Source organism: Elgaria multicarinata, chromosome 10 (assembly GCF_023053635.1).
Source record: "Elgaria multicarinata webbii isolate HBS135686 ecotype San Diego chromosome 10, rElgMul1.1.pri, whole genome shotgun sequence".
Taxonomy (NCBI): domain Eukaryota; kingdom Metazoa; phylum Chordata; class Lepidosauria; order Squamata; family Anguidae; genus Elgaria; species Elgaria multicarinata.
In genome coordinates this window covers 19,666,743-19,679,575 of record NC_086180.1, presented here as the reverse complement: position 1 = coordinate 19,679,575, position 12,833 = coordinate 19,666,743, and positions in this window count along the sequence as shown.

Sequence of the window (12,833 nt, the reverse complement as noted above, 5' to 3'; positions counted from 1 at the left end):
TGCCTTGGGAAGGAGTTGGCAGGATCCTGAGGTGCAGAATGGATTGTACCACTTTAGACTCCAGGTGGGGGGATACCACATTTGAATGCTCCCTATATTCAAAGAAACAAACACTTATCTCCCTGACAGGAGAAAACTAGCATATCAGGCAGAAGGTGGGGAAGGAAAGGTTCTACCCCTATTCTCTTCCTGTTTATCTAGTTTTCTATTTGCAGGGAATTTGCTTGTTTAAAAAGATGATCTCCCCGCTTGAGATCTGTAATGGTGACTCCGTTCAGGACTGTACCGCCTCATTCTGCTGCAGGTGTAAACCAACCCATGGTCACCAGCCCTGCAAAAGACTCTTCCAGTGTTTTGAGCGGTTGGTTGCATTCGCGGGGTGAAGTCAATGCAGAGTCATTTTTTGCTGCCAAAGACAGAGCAGCAAATAGTGCTTCTCTGCTTACCGCCACCCCTGAGGCAGAAAATCCCATCAGCTCCTCTCCCCATCCCTCTTAGTAAAAATGCAGCCACCACAACAATCCTGTAACCTAACTACCTGGGAGCAAGCTCCATTGAACACAATGGGAGTGGACATGTGAGCATCGTGCTGTAAAAAAATTAACACCTGACACCCAAACCCAGTGGCCTGACGGCACGACCACTTGGCTCCGCCTAACAGTAGGGCCGGCCCTGCATTCCTTGGCCCAGCTGTTTGATTCCAAATATCTAAATCCTGCCCTGCCCCTTCTCTTAATGTTCTGGCACTAAGGAGACATCATGGCTGTAGTGGCAGGCCAGGAGTTATTTTTATATCTTTTTATGAATTGCAAAAATAAATAAATATGAAGACTCTGCACCGGAAGCGTCTCCCAGCTACAGCATAGAGTCTTTCACTCCCAATGAAGCCAGACAGTTGCCTCAAAAGGCTCCTTGCTTTCCCCCACTCCATTTGTATGCAGCACACTACACCCGTTCACGCTCTTAAGAGTGTGACCTACACGAGAGTGTGTGAGAGCGCAGCCAATCCCTGAGCTGCCTTGGAGGGAGAGGGGGCCAATCAGGAGCCTGTGCTGGTGTTTCTAAATTAAGCAACAAAACTGGAGCTAGAACAGACGTAGGAGCAGAGCTCCATAAATCAAATTTCCCTGCTGTGATGGGGCCATGATGCAGTGGAGGAGGCAACTGCAGCCCCTCACGAATCCATTCACATGTTTCTGGCCTCGTGTCTCATCTCCTCGGCACAGGCACTCTCTCCAGAAACTAACACTGCAGCAAGCCACGTTTGCTCAGAGAATGTGGCAGGTGTATTATTAGCCCTGAGCTCGTCAATGAAGGCAGTTGATCTTGCTTAATGTGTTCTCGCTATATCCTCAGGCAGCGCTGTAGCGAGACACGTCGATGCCTGGGGCAAGGTCCCAATCCGGCATCTCGGCCCCTTCTGGGATGCGGTGCTTGGGACAAAAGGAAGATACGCAGTTGCCACCTTTTAAAGCAAGTGGGGAAAACTTCACCGGGGGGGGGAGGATTTCCACCCCCTGAATCACTGGGGGCTGCAGACCCGCCCCTCGGTTGAAATTGTCGCTTCCAAAATTTGGTGGCAGTTCAGCGGCAGCAGAAAAGCCACGTCTTCACTTCCAATTGCCTTGTTTTAATGCATAATTGTGCTTTTAGAAGTCACCAAAGTTCAGTGATAATTCAGTGGAAGCAGCTTGGATGTGGCAGGGGCTATGAAAACATTGGGGGGGGGGAGGGTTGTGTTGCCTACCTCTTTTCTAATGAATGTCTCAGAACCAGTGTCCATGAAGCAGAATGAGGTGGAAGAATGGACTTCCATCTGCAGGTGGATGTGATATTATGGAATGTTTTCCTATGGCGGTAACTCTGCAAATAGAAAAACTGGCAAAGGGAACAGATAGTTTGCTGCCTGAAGTGAAGGACAATATGGCTCCCTTCCCCCATTCCACATACAGAAGGCAACTGGACTGGGGCCCTTCTACACGTCGTCCCCAGAGCGCATCTATTCAACCCCAGTGCACTCTGAGGACGATCGTGAAACTTCCCTGTAAAAGAAACGATGAAAAGACGTCCTCCGCGCCGGCGCCGCTACCCAGCTTCCTGCTTCCCGCCCGGAATGATAGCTCGGCGGAAGAAGGCGGAGGAGAGAGTGGGAGAAGCTCTCTCTCCCAACGTCTTCAAGCAAGCTTAAGGGGCATAGGGCAGGCTGTGAAGGAAACAGAGCTCTGCCCTCCAACAGACAACCAGGAGGAACAGCTGGGAAGGGGTACCAACATTGCCTCACAAGCACACAGAACATTCACAATGTAAGATGGCTGCCTCACTCTGCCTTACGGTAGGGCTGGCCTTGGATGTACCCAGTGGAACATTGTTCAGCTGGCTGCCATTTTTAATTTTCCAAATTGTCCCTATAGGGCACCATCGATGCCTACCCTGGTGCTCCATTCAGCGCCAAGGGTAAAATCCAACATAAATCCTACTTAAAGTAGACCCATTGTAAAGAATCGGACTTACGTTAATCACAAACAAACTTAAATCCTGTTCAATTCAATGGGTCTATTCTAAGTACACCTCGTGTTGGGTTTTACCTCACATAAATGCTATTTTATTTGCCTGCAATGCGCCAAGAAAGATGAGGGCATTGTGGGAAAATAAAATAGGAGCCATGTGAGGTAAAATCAACATGAGACATACTTAGAGTAGACCCATTGTAAAGAATGAGACTAGAATTAGGCTGGGACAGAGCAGTTATTAAGTCACGATTAACTTAACTCCCATTCATTTTGTCTACTTTAAGTAGGACTTATGTTGGATTTTACCCTTGGTACTAATTGGAGCACCAGTGCGGGCATCAATGCTGCCCTATTAGGATGTGGTCGCCCTGGCAGCTGCTCAAGAATACTGCATGTTGGTGCCCCTTGTGGGAGCCAAAATGCTCTTTTTAATCCCAAAGTTATTTATCTGTCTGAAGCCAACCCATGAAGACAAGGCCTAAAACTCCAAGGCGGGGTCAACGTAACACTGTTCATTGGCTTCAGAGAATCGACATGAGATCCTGTGATTTGAGGAAACAATGAACTGTCATCCCTCAAGTCATTCATTCATCTCCAAACATGTCACTGAAGGGGACCTGAAAATGTATTCATTCAAGTGGATTGCTCTGCAACCCCTTGTCGTATAAATGGCTTTGCATTGAACCTAGCCATGTGCAGCATATATATTCCCTCCCAGAAACTTGTCAGAAATAAATCACTGCAGTTTATCAAATAACTCCTTTTTCCACCTGACGAGCACTTAATAGCTACCAATCAGGGGAATCTACACGTCATTGTGAGGGCGCTTGCATGCGCCCCCAGTGCGCCAACACAACGACTGTGTAGACCGAGAAAGAAGAGACGGAGGAAGAGGCGGAGGAGGAGGAGGCGGCTGGGGAACCTATAGGGCACCATCTAGATCCATTTCAATCGGGCTTCAGGCCTGGTTTTGGAACGGAAACTGCCTTGGTCGCCCTGTGGGATGACCTCTGTCGGGAGAGAGACAGGGGGAGTGCGACCCTGTTGGTTCTCCTGGACCTCTCAGCGGCCTTCGATACCATCGACCATGGTATCCTTCTGGATAGGTTGTCTGAGCTGGGAGTTGGAGGTACTGCGTTGCAGTGGTTCCGCTCCTACTTGGATGGCCGATTCCAGAAGGTGGTGCTGGGGGATTATTGCTCTGTGCCGTGGCACCTAAGCCATGGGGTTCCACAGGGCTCTATCTTATCCCCTATGCTGTTTAACATATACATGAAGCCGCTGGGGGAGGTTATCCGGAGATGTGGACTGAGGTGTCATCAATATGCGGATGATACCCAGCTCTACCTTTCCTTTTCATCAAACCCAGGTGAGGCAGTGGCTGTTCTGAACCAGTGCCTGGGCACGGTAATGGACTGGATGAGGGCTAATAAACTGAAACTCAATCCAGACAAGACGGAGGTACTGTTAGCGGGTGGTTCTTCTGTCCGGCGAGGTGATGTTTGCCCTGTCCTGGACGGGGTTGCACTCCCCCTAAAGGATCGGGTCCGTAGTTTGGGGGTGCTCTTGGATCCAGAACTGTCACTTGAGGCACAGGTGAACTCAGTGGCAAAGAGCACCTTTTATAAGCTCAGGCTGATATACCAGCTGCGCCCTTATCTGGACAGAGATAGCTTAGCTACAGTTATCCATGCTCTGATAACCTCTCGTTTGGATTACTGCAATGCGTTATACGTGGGGCTGCCTTTGAAAACGGTCCGGAAACTTCAACTGGTGCAAAACAGGGCAGCAAGGTTATTAACAGGGACTGGCCGGCGAGATCACATTACGCCAGTCCTTTTACAACTTCATTGGCTGCCAGTCCAGGTCCGGGCCCAATTCAAAGTGCTGGTATTAACATTTAAAGCCCTAAACGGTTTGGGGCCAGGTTATCTGAAGGAACGCCTCCTCCCATATGTACCTACCCGGACCTTAAGATCATCTACAGGGGGCCTTCTCCATGAGCCCCTGCCAAAGGAAGTGAGGCAGGTGGCTACTAGGAGGAGGGCTTTCTCCGCTGTGGCACCCCGGTTGTGGAACGAGCTCCCCAGAGAGGTCCGCTTGGCGCCTACACTGTACTGTTTTCGTCGCCAGCTGAAGACCTTTTTATTCACTCAGTATTTTAACACTTAATTTTAACTTAAATTTAAATTTTACTGTTTTAACTCTGTATTTTAATCCTATATCAACTTTGCTGTGTGGTTTTATCCTGGTTGCACTTTTTATACTGTATTTTGTAATTGTGTTTTAAACTGTTGGGTGTTTTACTGTGGTTTTAATTTTTGTGAACCGCCCAGAGAGCTTCGGCTATTGGGCGGTATAAAAATGTAATAAATAAATAAATAAAATAAATAAGGCAGTCCCTGGGATTGAATCTGGAATCATCTGCTTTACCACTGACCTGACATATTATCCTTCAAAACATGCTGTGAGAGTCCCTCAGAAGCTCTACCACTTCAGTCTCAAGGGAGAATTCCATTTTTATATACTCACTCCTTTAAAATCATCATCATCATCATCATCATCATCATCATCATCTCCCTGCATATAGAAAACTAGCACCTCAGGGGGAGGGCTAAGCTTGCACTTTCTCCCAAGATGGGCTAATATTTTTGAATGAAGAGCACCATTTTTGCAGAAAAACATACAATACAATCCCCTACTTGCCTACTTCCCATCTGAAGTGGTGCATTGCTGGAAGGCCTCTACCATATGATTTTGCTGAATGTGCTGCTTAGCTCTAGATGTCCCATAGCTAGGATGTTGTCTTCATTTTCTTCAGTTAGGGTCTCCAGAATATAACTCTGCAATGTCATTTAATTGCAACAGAGTGAAATGACATAAAATGTATGTTTATTTAGCATTAGCATCCATTATGTACATTAATGTCTAAATGTGAATGGAGAGAATGTCCAAATACCTGGAGAAAACGTCTTCAGTTTCCTCCTCACTTTAAGACCAGTATGGCATAAAGGTGGTGTTATTTAGACTGAATTGTGCATTCATTTGTGAGATGCCTGAAACACTCTTTTAAGTATGTGGAAAGCAAAAGGAACCAGGAGACCTGGTGCAGCATGTGGAATGAATATTTACTGTGTACTCAGGTTGCACGGAGAGAATGCGTGATCGGGGGCAGGGGGAATGCGCACGCACACACGTCGTTGTCACATTACTTTCTATTTTCATCGTCAATACCGCTGAATCTCTAACTGTCCAATTAACCACATCTTCTGAAAGAGCTATGTAATCTGAGAGGACTCTGTCATCCTCTGAGGGCACAGGAAAACAAAGTGGTTTATTTATTTGTTGATATTTTTCTGGAATTAAAAACTATGAATACAACAAAATGCCTATTCTTTGGGGATGTCTGCATGCATACTACAATCCTGTGCAGATCTACTCAAAAATATCTTCCATTGGGTTAAATGGTACTTACTCCCAGGTAAGTGCCGATTTTTGCATCTTTCTCTAACAAGATGTCTATTGATTATAAAAAGGGGGAGGGGGGAGAATAAGGTTGGAAGCCTGTGCACATTTACCTGGCAGTAAGTTCCATTAAACTCAGTGGAACGTACTTCTGAGTAGATATGCACAGGATTGAGCTGTTTATCTTTACAGGCATACCATAGTTCAGCCATGATCATACCTCCAAAATTACTCTATACTACTTGTTCATAAAACAACCTACCATACATACATATTTCCTTTCCATGAAAAAATAGCAATATTCTCATAATAATATATCCAGTGGTTCATTTTGATTGAAACATATAGAAGATTCAATTTCCAATAAAAGTTCAGAAATTATTATTATTATTAATAATAATAATAATAATAATTCCTGCTACACATGCTTCACTAAATAGCATAAACAAAAGTCTGGTCCCTTATGTGGAACATACAATCTACTTAAAGGACCACCTCCACCCACTTGAACCTCCATGTCAGTTCAGTTGTTCATCTGAGGCACTTCTCCAGGTGAGGCAGGCTGCAACCAGAGTCTTTTTTGTGGTTGCCCCCAATTGTGGAATTTCTTCCTTGGAAAAGTTCTCCTGGGATTGTCATTCTGTCATTTAGAAACTAGGCTACATCCATACTGTTTGCCTGTGCTTTTAATCACATCTTGAGTTTTCTTGGGCTGTTCTGCTTCTTTTTTATGTTTTGTTTTCATTGTTTTTATCATTGTTATTTACAATGTTTTTATTAATCTTGTGAGCTGCTTTAAGAGCTTTCTACAGTGGGAAGGTGGGGAGAAAGTCCTAAATACTACAGTTAGACAATTGGATGGAAGAAAAAAGACAGCAGAGAAGAAAAGAGAAAGTGTGAAGGTTAATAAGAAATGGATGTGAGCAAATGGAGTCACACAACCTCATTTTATACCTGGGCCTCACCAGCATCAGATGACTTGTGTCTGGGAAACACCACTAGAGACTCACATCATTGAATACTTATACGTATATTAAAAAGGACTCTACCCCTGACTTGGTCAGTTTTCAATGTGTAGGAATCTTTATGTGGGGGATATTCCCATTGTGAGCCCTCACCAGCAGTTTGAAGCCCAGAGATTTTGAGTTATTTCAGGGCAGGTGGGGTGGGGCGAAAATGCCCCCTTAAGATTAGATTGATTTGCGGGGAGAATTACAATTAAGTATTTTCAGATGGAGTAAGACTCACCTTTAAAAACAAGGTGGCTAAGGGTTATTTCTTTTTTCTTTTAACAGTGATCAGTGGAGACAGCCATTTTTTCCACCAAAGAGGGCCCATGTGAATAACACATGATGATGATGATGATGATGATGATGATGATGATGATGATGATTATGATTCCCATCTTTATTTTTAACTTGCAAGGAACCCAAGGCGGCTTACATGATCCTCCTCTTCCTAATTTTTATCCTCACAACAACCCTATGAGATAGGCTATGTCGAAAGTCAGTAACTGGCCCAAAGTCACCCAGTGAGCTTCACGGCCAACTGGAGACAAGACCCTGGATCTTCTGAGTCCCTGTCCAACACTCTAACTACGATACCATGCTGACCCCACCACACCATTGGGATGATGACCTAGCATTGTTCCAATGGGGCATTCAGTGGTACCCAGTTTTAAAGGGGATGCAGCTGGACTGCTGAGGGCAGCCAAGCCACAAACATCTGGAAGCAGCAGCAAAGCTTTTTTCTACTTAAAAATGATAAAAAGAACCCATGGCCACCTCATCTTTAAATGTAAGCCCATCCCACCTGAAAATTCTTTCATTCTTCCCAGGTCCACCCCACCCCGCAAAAAATATCAATATTCCCTCCTCTCTCCACCCCCCACATTTTCATGGCAGACAAATCGTTTCACCACACAGGTGGGAGATGTTCGACCTAGCTAGGGCTGAGTCTGAAGTGCCACAGTCAAGATGCAGTTTCTCATCTTTTGACCTCATTTGGGGTGGGTGGGTTCATAAGAGATTTTTATTTTATTTTGCTGAGGAAAGAGAGAGGTGACACTGTGTTAGGTGTCCTGGGAGAGAGTTTGAGGTAGAACAGGCAGCAAAAGAGCATACTAGTTCATTTCCTCCACCACCCCTGAGAATATTTAAAAGCAGAAGCAAAGAGACGGAAGAAAGTGAAAATATTCAAAATGAGAGCCCTAGGGAATATAAAGATGTCAGAAACCATCCTGTTAAGAGACTACAACGTACCATGCTCTCACAGAGCATCCACATCAAAGAACTTGGATTGTTTCTGCTTGAATAGCAGATGAATGACTGTTATGGTGTTTGCAGTTGTAAATTAATATTTAAATTAGAATATCATGAGAAGCTGTGCTGAGGGCTGGCCCTTTTGACTGAAAAGCAACCTAAAAATTCTAAATAAAATCTCAGAGGGGCTAGTGTAGGATGTCCTGGTGGATTGGATCCTTATCAATTATCAAGCACTTTTCATTTCCAAATGCACTGTAATTGTAAGAGAGAAAGGGGGGAGTATGAATTCGCAGAAGGCACCTTGAGGGGATAGGGCTTGTCTCCGGAGAACTGCATTGTACAAGTGTCATCATGCTCTAGTTGTATATTAGTAAGGTGACTATATGAAAAGGAGGACTGGGCTCCTGTATCTTTAACAGTTGCATAGAAAAGGGAATTTCAGCAGGTGTTGTTTGTATGCATGCAGCACCTGGTGAAATTCCCTCTCCATCACAACAGTTAAAGCTGCATGAGCTATTCTATAATGACCAGATACAAAAGAGACAAGGGTGACAGCAGCTGGTGACAATGACAGTCAGAAGGTAGATCCACTTAGGGAAGAGAACCGCTGAGGTTGTCTTGTCCAGGGGGCCCTCAAAAACCTGGAGCCGGCATGCAGCACCTGGTGAAATTCCCTCTTCATCACAACAGTTAAAGCTGCAGGAGCTATTCTATAATGACCAGATACAAAAGAGACAAGGGTGATAGCAGCTGGTGACAATGACAGTCAGAAGGTAGATCCACTTAGGGAAGAGAGCCGCTGAGGTTGTCTTGTCCAGGGGCCCCTCAAAAACCTGGAGCTGGCATGCAGCACCTGGTGAAATTCCCTCTTCATCACAACAGTTAAAGCTGCATGAGCTATATTATAATGACCAGATACAAAAGAGACAAGGGTGATAGCAGCTGGTGACAATGACAGTCAGAAGGTAGATCCACTTAGGGAAGAGAGCCGTTGAGGTTGTCTTGTCCAAGGGGCCCTCAAAAACCTGGAGCCGGCACTGGCCAACCATCCCAGTTGTGTTCCCTAATAATTTTATTTATTTATTTATTTATTTATTTATTTATTTATTTATTACATTTTTATACCGCCCAATAGCCGAAGCTCTCTAGTAAACTCTCTAGAACTAGTAAACAAAGTCACACTACCTTTAATACTGAAGGTAATATTTATTTATTTATTTATTTATTGCATTTATATCCCACCTTTTTCCTCCAAGGAACCCAAGGCAGCATACATAATCCTCCTCCTCTACATTTTATCCTCACAACAACAACCCTGTGAGGTAGGTTGGGCTGTGAGTCTGTGACTGGCCCAAAGTCACCCAGTGGGTTTCCATTAGGGTGACCATATGAAAAGGAGGACAGGGCTCCTGTATCTTTAACAGTTGCATAGAAAAGGGAAATTCAGCAGGTGTCATTTGTATATATGGAGAACTTGGTGAAATTCCCTCTTCATCACAACAGTTAAAGCTGCAGGAGCTATACTACAGTGACCAGATTTAAAAGCGGGCAGGGCACCTGCAGCTATAACTGGTGTGATGAAGAGGAAATTTTACCAGGTTCCCCATATATAAAAAAATGACACCTGAAATTTCCTTTTCAATACAACTCTTAAAGATACAGGAGCCCTGTCCTCCTTTTCATATGGTCACCCCATGGCTGAGTGGGAACTAGAACCCAGATCTCCTGACTCCCAGTCTGACACTTTAGCCACTATACCACACTCCGAACAGCCCTGCTGGCCGCTTTGTTGCTGCAGCTAATGCTATGGCAAGAAAGCAGCTGACAGGGCTCTCTGGAGCACCCGTTGGAGGTGGCGGTGGCGGGGGCATGGCATGACTTGCCACTCTGTGGGCACGTTACTCTCTTTCATGGGTGGGCCAGACCTTTGAATTAGGCTAATACCCTTTTAAATCTTTCCGAATCAGTAGCTATCACTACATCTTGTGGTAATAAATTCCATAGTTTAACTATGTGGTGTGTGAAGAACAACGTCCTTCTACTTTCAGCTAAAGGAAACCAGGTCTGAGTAGTAACTGACACTGGAACTTCTTGACATTTGGAGAAGTGGAGGTCACACAACGAACAGAACTCTTTCAGAGCATATTCATTAGTGACTTACAAATATTGTGCCTAATGTCTCTTTCCTGTTCCACCCATTCCCCTTACAGCTGACCTAGCTTCTCAGATGTTGATCCCCAATTCCTCTCTTGTGAGACCTACCAAACACAACCTCAACTGATTTGATGTGGAAGGGAGAACCCACTGATCTCTCCTAGCAGGTAGGTCTTAATACCTTTCTTCTTGTTGTTTACAGAACCACCTATTGACCTGGCTCCTTGCAGCTTAATGTGGCTGATGCAATTGCAAGATTGAGCTCATAATGCTACATCCCCCACATTGGAGCTTCATTAATCCCCCCCCCCATTCCAAATACCACAAGGCTGTAATGTTACACATGTTTAGACAGAAAAAAATTCCTACAACTCCCATCCTTACTCAGCCAGTCATGCAGGCTGGGGAATGCTGGAAGCTGTAGGACTTTTTTCTGTCTAAATATGCATAGGATTGCACCCTAGGACATGCAATATATTTCCAAGAATTAGCTACATCTTTCTTAATCCTGTGAGGTCTTTCTGGTCAATTAGACATCTGCCATTGAAAGTAGAGAGCTTTAAAAGCAGAAATGTTCACAGAACTGACTGTTCTGGCCATGTTACAATAGCTCCATTCCTACATAAACCGGAAGCTGCTCTAAGTCAGGCTATTTGTCCATCTAGTCGGAGTAAACAATACTGGGCAAAGTAGCAGCTCTCCAGGGTTTCAGGCAGAGGGCTTTTCCTTCGCCTGGTATCTGATCCATTTTTACTGGGGATGTCAGGATTTCTGCATGCAAAACATCCACTCTACCTCTGAGCTACAAACAAACACAGACATAGAATCATCCCCAGTGAATTCTCAGCTGGTGTAATCTCCTCCTCCTCTTCAGATGTTTAGTAATGGAAATAGTGCCCAAACGTTTGCACCGGAGAGTTATAAGAACATAAGACGAGCCCTGCTGGATCAGACCAAGGGTCCATCTAGTCCAGCACTCTGTTCACACAGTGGCCAACCAGCTGTTGACCAAGGAACCCACAAGCAGGACATAAGTGCAACAGCACCCTCCTACCCATATTCCCCAGCAACTGGTGTATATAGGCTGGCTGCCTCAGATACTGGAGGTAGCACATAGCCATCACAACTAGTAGCCCTTGATAGCCTTCTCCTCCAGGAATTTATCTAACCTCCTTTTAAAGACCAAATTAGTGGCCATCACAACTTGTTGCAATAGTGAATTCCATAGTTTAACTATGCGCTGTGTGAAGAAGTACTTCCTTTTATCTGTCCTGGATCTCCCACCCATCAGCTTCATGGGATGACCCCATCCATGTTCTAGTATCATGGGAGAGGGAGAAAAATGTTTCCCTATCCACATTCTCCAGACCATGCATCGTTTTGTACACCTCTCTTCCATTACCCTCCTTTTTTCCATGCTAAACAATCCCAGCTGTTGCAGCTTTCCCTCTAAGGGAAGATGCTCCAGTCCCTTGATCATTACAGTCTGATGCTGTACGCACTGAACATATGTGGAGCTTCCTTTAGAATGCCGTGTGAAAATGTACTCAATTAAGAGAAGCGAAATGAGAATAAAAGTGGGGAAACACCCAGGCATGCTGGAAATAGAAGACAGATTGTGCCAAAACATTTGAGCATGTGTGCGCTGTGTGGGCCTCAGAGAAAAAGAGATCAGGAACATTCTCTTCTAAGATCCTGCCTCATCTTGCAGGATTCACGGGCAGAGCCTTCCTTCCACCTATTACTGGTGTGCTCAATTGCACTGCAGGGAAGAGAGAGGTGAAAAAGAAATTGAGTATATTCTGTAGCTGTACCTACAAACAGAGATCCTAAAATATCATGCTGTTACTCCATCACAGCTATGCTCAAATCCAGCTCTGCCCCAGGAAGACCAACAAACCAAACCAAATGAACCTGGAAGTTGGGCAATGTGTATGAATCTAATGATTACAAGTCTCTGTTTTCTATACTGGTTTCTGATCATGATTAATATGCACTTACTTACACACACACACACACACCATGTTTCTTGTGAAATCTCAAGATCAGATGTAGAAAAACACACACACAGGTTCTATTCCCCTCCCTCTCTCTACACACACACACACACACACACACTACTCTTTCTTTCTCTTGATAGGTCCAGATGTAGAAACAGAGAGAGAGACAGAGAGAGAGACAAAATGATCACCTGAAAAAAACTTGTGTCTGAAATGTCTCTGGTAATCTCTCTGTGTGTTTGAATGATATAGGAAAAGACCATCATAGAGGAAAGGCATTTTTAGTCATTGGTATGTTTTTGAATAAACAGAAGGAGATATTGTGTTTGATATTACTTTGTTAAATTCATCTCTGTTACCCAAATCCTAGATGAGACTCTACTACATAAAACAGAAGCTGATGTTTATGGATGCTGCTGAGATATAAATAGATTTCTGAT